Below are 8,440 nucleotides of genomic sequence, written 5' to 3'. Positions count from 1 at the left end.
AGGTTCTCAGAGCGTCATAGTCGCTCATACAGCTTTTAAGCTAACAAGGTTACACTGCATTACATCTACACATTATCACTGCACAAATGTTTACAGTATAAGTACATTCCTTAAGGTATAGTTAAGGGCGTACCCTTGCTGTACTTTTTGCGCCAATTGCGTACTGTGTTCTTTAACCTTTAACGTGTTTTTAATAGGACAAATATTATAGACATTGTCAAGTGAGGGCTCCTCCGGTCTTCACATATCTGCACTAGGTAACTTTAGCAGACATTATCGATCAGCAAAAGGCGGGAAGGTGCTATCCCTCGCAGTGCTGACCAGATAAGCGCCTGCTTCACTTAGTAAGGAGTGCTGAGGGAATTCGGGAACTGGAAGGTAAGAACAGTACGTTATTGTCTTTGTAAATCTGGTTTTTATTTCTATTTGGTGCCAACTACACACGCAGATTGGATGGTTTATCTGTTTAAGTAGGTTTAAAAGTACATTTAAAAGTTGCTGCATAGCCTTGATATAGTTTTTTTTTTTAAACTCAGGCCTAGAATAACTTTAGGAGTTTGAATGATGACTTTCTTTGTGACAAGAGGCCGCATGGTCTGTCCACCATTTTGTGTGGCCCTCATGGAGGTGAAAGGGGGAGGAGCAGCGGCCATTTTAGGAAGGTCACATTTTTTATTTTTTTCCTAAGCGGCTGATTTTCAGTTGACTCAGGAAATAATCAGCCATCCAATGTCAAAAAGAAATCATCATTTAATGAGTTTTTTTTTTTAATGCATTTATTTAATCTATATCATAGTCAATCATAAGTAATAGTGATTGGTACTTATATGTAATATCTACATGCGTGTGCTTACATCAATGTATGTTATTAGATTAAATTTAGAATTGCATGTTCATTTGTGTAATCTTCACATCTCACTTTCCTGGTTGCCATTTCACAATTTGATAACGTGCTAAGAGAGATTTGTTGCTATTTAGTAGTTAAAGAGTAAAAGTAATACATTAAGGGGTAAATTGCAAAGCACGCACGCAGCTCTACCTAAAGATACAAGGAGAGATTGGTGTGGTGCTCGGTAGATGATCAAGGATCATCTACATTGATAAACGAGTAAAAATTGTGTTACGGTGGATATTTGCTTTGTGTACACGTGTCTCTAACAAAGGGTGAGACTCGCGTACGCAACTCAAAGGCCGACGCACGCAGCGTATATTACGCAACGGAGCGTCCGGGTACGCCCACGTAACTCAAATCACACGCTAGTGTTATTGTAACAGGCGAAAAGGTGGCAACGCGATACATAGCGCAAATCTATTTTAGTGTCCGAAATTTAGACTAACAGATCCTTCTCCAAATTTACAACACATCTGGTCTAAAGGAAAGAAAATTTCTGCGCAGAAATAGAAATAGAAACAAAAGTGTACATGTGGTGAGTGAGTGTTTGCATATATAAGTTTATACAATTTTTTGAGGTTGAACCACAAGAAGTCGAGTTCTCGCAGGGTACATACATGTAAGTGACGTGCATGGTGGCAAGGGAGGCATCCCCTGTTAAACATAAAAATCTGAGCATTAGAGTATAGCAGACCAGGAGGTCTATTGTAGCACAGACCAGGAGGTCCGGAATTGACCAGGAGGTCCAGGTACAGCAGACAAGGAAGTCCGCTATAAATAGAGAAAAGAGCACAACCCAGGGGGTTGGTGCAGAACCCATATAGGCCAGTAAAGCTCATGCTGAAGGATTTCGCAGCCGCAATTTTCGATTCCACTGGTCGCTCCGCACATAAGATTAGTTGCTTATGTGCTGAACGATTGTACCGCACGTAATTGTGTGCATTAGTTAGTAATTTGACCCAGTACCATTTGCGTACGAAAGGGATCATAAACGCTATTTGTACATTCTGACGTGATTTGTGTAATTTTTTATTTTCTGAAGGGAAGTTCGCTGGTCACTCAGGAATTATCCAACAACCAACAGTTACTGGAAAGGGTTAATGCTCTGCGGATCACACTCACATGTTCCAGTAAACGAAGGTTCATAGGGGCCCTGGGTCGAGTACGCCAGCACTAGGGCAGTGTGTAGGTCGTATTGGTCGGCGTGGGCGAGTGAGTGGGGTACTCGGTAAACCGCCACCGTCAGCCTATCTTGAACATTTTGGTTTTTGTAAGGGTTCGCTGAAGATCCTGATTGAAGGTCAGAGGATGTGAAAGCAACACCTGCAAGTTATGGGGGCCAATTGTTCAGGTAGGGGGCGATCAACCTCAGTTCGGGTTGATTCAGTAAACCGACCAATCGGGTCGGCAAGGTACGTAATGTGTGAAAAATACGGTTCACACACAGAGGTTTTATGTGATGAATGGGAGAGAATGACGGTGCATGACGGGGAGAAGTTCCCAAGAGTAGGCAGCTTTAGCCCAGATGTGTTACTAAATCTAAGGAGAAGGATAGGTCTTATTAAATCAGCAAAGAGACGGATCAAACATTATGATTGTTTAAAATTGTGGCAACAGGAAAGTGAAATGCAAAGAGAGTTAACTGACATATCTGACTCTCACATTGGGAGGAGAGACATGGCAATGGAGAGGATTATGGTTGCGGAGAAAGGCACAATGTTGTACAATAAAAATGCACTTAGCAACTGTATTATAGATGATAAGAATAATTGTAATAAACATAACAATGATAATTGTAATACTGTTAAATGTACAACTATTAACCTATGCAAGTTGCACCCCATGTTAAACTTCCCTCAGGAATACAAACAAGGAAGTGAGCCCAGCACGATATCGGCACCTCTCCCAGCAGCCAGCCTACCAGACATCCAGGTGGACGCGACCAAATCGGTAAAGGCAGTAATCAAACCCCCTAACGGAGGGTCAGGTGAGGTCGTGTCCACAGGTACGTTCGGTGTTTTATATCACGCACAAACAAATGTACCCCATATTGTAAGACCAAAACAAGGTGATGTAATTGAGTTTAGTCCTGTCAGGGTGATCACAGTCCCCAATGGGAAGACTGACGATCAGGGAACCATTCCCGTCAAGGACAGTGCAATGCGCCATCCCTGGTCCCGGACAGAATTGAGATCAATCATGTCTTGATTTCCCAGATCCTAGGAAAGATCTAAGTGTATGATCAAAGATTCACAGAAGGTATATCAACTCCCTAGACAACGACATAATCATGGTATCCAAGGAATCAGGGAGGTACAGGGAAAGCGGTTGATGGTGATGAGCATCCAAGCGTTTGAGGAGGCATCAAATCAACCAAAACCCCAGGCCATTGGCACATGGAGGAACTCAAGGATTTGTTATCGTTGTAAAAGAGAAGGGCATTATGCCAGCAACTGCAACAGCCCACATAAAGTCAGACCCCCCTAGACATGAAAATGAGCAAAAGTTAGGACACACCAAATTGTAACCAGGGATCAGATAGGAAGAATTTTGGCCCACACTCATGATATGTAGTCAGGAAAGGTGATCATTAGGACTGATGGTAAGCCTGAGGTAACAGTTAATAAATTGGGAGGTCATTCCCTGAAGACACAGGAATGACCGGGTGAAACGTTGTAAATGTATCTGTGAAATGTTTCTTTTCTCTCCCCATCTCTGACGATTATTGATAGGACTCAAACATTGCATATCTGCTTGGTCTTTGCAGAAGTCTACCAAACCCCAGCACGACCTATCCGCATCAATGTATCCTGGCTAGATACAGAGGGTGGAGTATGGAGGTGCTGGTGGGAGGGACTGCGCAAGGAAACCATTGGACATGTAGATATGACAGCCTGATGATCTGACAATATTTTAAAAATGTTTGAAAAATGTTTATTTTCCTGTTGTTTATTGTTGATTTATGTGATATATACATATATGAACGGTTCTCTCTCTCTCTTGTTGTTTTTTTCTCCTCTCCCTCTTCTTTCTCATGTTTTCATATTCTAAAGATGGTATGTCACACATCAGTTAGACAAATGGTAATGCAAGATTTTTGCTCCTTACAGAAAGATCGCTGGTTCGGAAGAAATATTGTATCACCGGAGTGTTCGGTTGGAAGACTGAGAGACAGCACCTTTGAGATGACAGCAGAACAAGAAGAACAACAAGACTAGAGAACTAATTATCGTAACAAGTTTCTCTCCCCCTCAAACTGTTTTTCTGTACCCCCATTACAAATTTATCCTTTTCTCCTCCTGTAAGAAGGACTTGCCCCAAGAGACTGTGATACGGATTTTACTGTTGACCATGATGTTGACCAGAGCAGTCTGTTCCGGCGAGAGTACCAGTGAGGTCGAGAAAGTATCCAGAAAGGTTCTGATGACTGAGACGGAGGTGTAAATTTCCAATAGCAACACAACCACCAAGCAAAGGCGAGTACCGGAAACGATCTAGCAGCCATGTTATTTGTAAACATTGTGAAGGATTGTTAGCTGAAAAGAGAACTGTATCTGTAGACTCTGTGACAATGTAGTTGAGGATGGATGCATCAAGAGATGCCAATCCAGTTTTAATATCCATATGGACAGGCATCCATTGAGTGACTATCACTCCTTAGTGGGTAAAGTGTTAAATCAGACAGATTGTTAGGTATGCTCTCAAGTACCTCAAGGCCACAGCAAGCCAGGACTAGTACCATTTCCTTTTAACGATAGGGGAGGTACTTGAGCTAAGTGGTGGGAGGCCGGTGGACAGGAGGTTTAATATCTCTAGTCCTCCTAGTTTGAAGCTCCACCAATATCATGTGGATAGACCCCTAGTATGTTTTAACATTTCCAATCCCCGAAAGCCGGGAAATTGGGAAGTGTCATGGAGTAACCAAACCATGACCTTTTCATATAGAGCAGATAGAATGCCTACAGATACAGAGCTTGTACGCCACATAGCCGGTAAGAAAAAAAATCTTTCCGATATAGGTATACCCTAGGAAATAGGATCACGAGAGTTGGAGAGGTATCACCAGGATACTGTGCACATATCATACAAACAGATACGTGTACTAGACAGATGGGAGAATTAGGGTTAGGAGATTTCACATGGAAGATGTGTAATATGGTTATGTCCTACTCCGTCCCATATGTTCTCCCCGATGATGCATATTTCATATGCGGGAGGAAGGCGTATAAGTGGCTTGCCCCAAACTCTGAAGGATTGTGTTATATTGGAAAAGTACTGCCTGAGGTAATGACTGTATCACATGCCAAAATGAAAGATATACACCATGGTGCCCAAGCTCCTTATACCCACACTCATTACGAGCACGTCATTAAAAGGCAACTGACAGAAAGGACAGAGCACCCGGCCTCTGATCTGATCCATGAATCCACCGGGATTCAATTCCAAATCGCGTTAGATATCACTCGCACCGCTAGAGGAGTGCTGAACTATAGATATATATCTGCGCTTGCAAATTTATTAGACAATATCACTGAAATGTATGACGACACTTTTAGGTATACTGGAAGGGAGCTTCAAGCTTATAAAACAGAACTGGTTCAGCATAGAATGGTTCTTAATTATCTCACAGCAGTGACAGGTGGATATTGTGTCACACTGGCAACGCAGTACAGCGTGAAATGCTGCACATATATTACGAATAGTACCGAGGATCCGGTCGAGGTCATAGACCAAAAGATGGACGATATTCTCCAATTAAAGTGGGAATTTCGCAGGAGACACAATCTCACCCTTGCTGCTGTGGGTAATGAGCTGACTGGTTGGGTGTCATGGTTGAACCCGCGAAATTGGTTCTCTGGTTTAGGAGAATGGGCTCAAGGAGTCATAATGGATGTAGGGAAGTTTCTCCTATGTATCTTGGGTGTTGTCATATCGATTGGCTTGATATTTAGATGCGGTCAGGTTTTAATGAAGTGCAAAAGTAGTACCAGGGTAATGAGTCTAAGGAGTGAGGAAATTGTAATTCCAATGGATTTGATTTATGACCCAACGGTAGAGACAATGATGTGATGAAAATGCGATTATACGGTCCGTTTCTTTCACCTGTTTCTCCGTTTTCTCCAAGGAAAAAAAGACCCACTTGGACGAGGAATTTGATGATCCTGTACACAGACAACAGATGGATTAAAGAAGAAGTTTTGACAACCTTATACACAGATAATTGATGAACTATGCCATAGACCCCCAGTTTCCCTAGAAATTTTAAATTTACGCTAGCCCAACACTTTTGTAAGTCCATGGACATTGACAAAGCTTTTTGCCCACACCTTTTGGCAAAAGCCCAAAGAAGACTGCATTCAACAGACACCGAACAAGACTTCAACCGACAAATGTTCATTAACCTGACATAGAATACCACTGCATTTACCATAATTGTGTCTTATCTTCATCTCTACAACCTTCAGGTAATTACACACATAGTCGATAGGGAATACCCGCACAGATATCAGCAATCACATATTCCCCCATTCATGTATCATCAACTAAAATGTGCTCCCCCATTTTGTTACAATCAAAAGCCAAAGAGAGCTCGGTAAAGTTTGACAGCCCATCCACAGACCCGTACCACGGGATAAGAAGGAATTCAAATGTATACTTCGCAATACCTCGAAGCTTGATTTAAAACACGCACGGCACGATGATACATGACCCCCCAAACACGGATTCATACACACATGCTTCTGCTATCTCACTAGGTCATACCTTTTTCCCACCTTCTTCTCTCCTCCCTTACCCAATCATAGAAATGTATTTACATATGACATATATTTTTCTCTTTTTGAACTGTTTTAGGAAGTGGCAGTTATTGGTGACTGCCAAAGGGTGGACTGTCAAAGTCAGAAAAATATCACGCTGCACGTTGCCATATATGCACTTCATGCGTGTGCACGCTACATATTTAATCAAAATAATGGATTTTATAAGTTAATATTCCCCTGAGTCCAGCAGGTATCAGTGGGTCTCAAATGGCTCTTTGACCTTAGAGATTCCCCAAACAATAGTTTGCATGTTGGGAGGGCTTCACATGTTCTCATGCACAGTTAAAGCACAGGAATAGTAATTGAAGATTAATTATATTCCAAATCAGTTTCTGTCCCGCAGACGGAGTACAATAGCCTTTAATTACACTGAGCTTTGAGACTCAATGAGGAGGGCCAACACCTGTGTTTACGAAATGGGGCTGGGTTTGTCTCCAGAAGAATGATTGCTGAGATGTCATTGTCTCAACTGAAAGTGGACATCATGAATATCGAACAAAACCCAGAGACAAGGTTTTGTTTTGTATTCGCCAAACAATAGCTTCCCACAAGACAGGAATGTGTTAGTCATCACCCAACATTTTGCATAACCAAGCTCACATGCTCAGCTCACTGATACAAGACAGCCCACATACTGTGAAAGACACACTTCCTGTGGTTGACACACCCCCACAGCTGGAATGCAGGTATGATATTATCCACTGGAAATCACAGGGCTCACTCACTCACACAGCTACCTGGCACCCAGCAGCATGGCTGCTTCATCCCCAGGACTGACTTCCAAGTGAAAGGCTAAGTATTGAATTCACATGGCTAGATAAGGAAATATAGACATATGGCTTTAAGGTCAATGGTGCTGGTTTAAATAGGATATTGTAACTTGTTTGTGTGATAGATCTGGGAATCTGTGATGGTAGCTGGGACATTAGACAACCTGTAGCATAGCATTTGTGGTATTTGTTTGCCTATGGTGATTTAAAATAGATTGTGCTGGTTTGTTATAATATATCTTGTCAATCATGAATACCGCCATGCAGTTACTTGTGAATATGGGTTTTGTAGCAATGGCAGGCTGGTATGTGTGGTTACATTGTGATCTGGTCTTGTGATAATTCATATAGCATAGCCATCATACCATATGCTCTGGTTATTGAGATACTGAGTTTGTTTGGAATGTGAAATTGAATAAGATGGTTCTAAGAAGTTGGATTGGAATGTGGAATAAGATTAGTTGGTTTGTAAGAAATGGCTGCTGCTGGGTGTTTTCCCCTCCCCCTTTCAACCATGTGTTGCAGTCTTTGGAATCATGGGAGTTTTCCCAAAATGGAGTCTAGCTTCTATCCCATGCGGTATTCAGCATTGACTAACTGCGCAGCGATTGTCTCTCACATGTGTAAGTTTTCTCCGCAATCATATTGTCTTATTTAATGTTATAAGTCATTCTCTCTCTCCTTCCCCTTTTAAAAGTAATTGTGTCTTTATTGTATTTTATGTGTAGTAACTTGGTTAGATATTCTATGTTATTTTGGTAGTGTATAGCTTGTATTGTATTATTCTTTTTGAACGTTCATTCTCTCACTAAAGGCGTTAGAACCTTAGACCGGTATTTGATTGATTATTATAAATGCATAAAGGTTCTCAGAGCGTCATAGTCGCTCATACAGCTTTTAAGCTAACAAGGTTACACTGCATTACATCTACACATTATCACTGCACAAATGTTTACAGT

This window comes from Pseudophryne corroboree, chromosome 8 (assembly GCF_028390025.1).
Source record: "Pseudophryne corroboree isolate aPseCor3 chromosome 8, aPseCor3.hap2, whole genome shotgun sequence".
Taxonomy (NCBI): domain Eukaryota; kingdom Metazoa; phylum Chordata; class Amphibia; order Anura; family Myobatrachidae; genus Pseudophryne; species Pseudophryne corroboree.
This window is presented reverse-complemented; position numbering follows the sequence as displayed.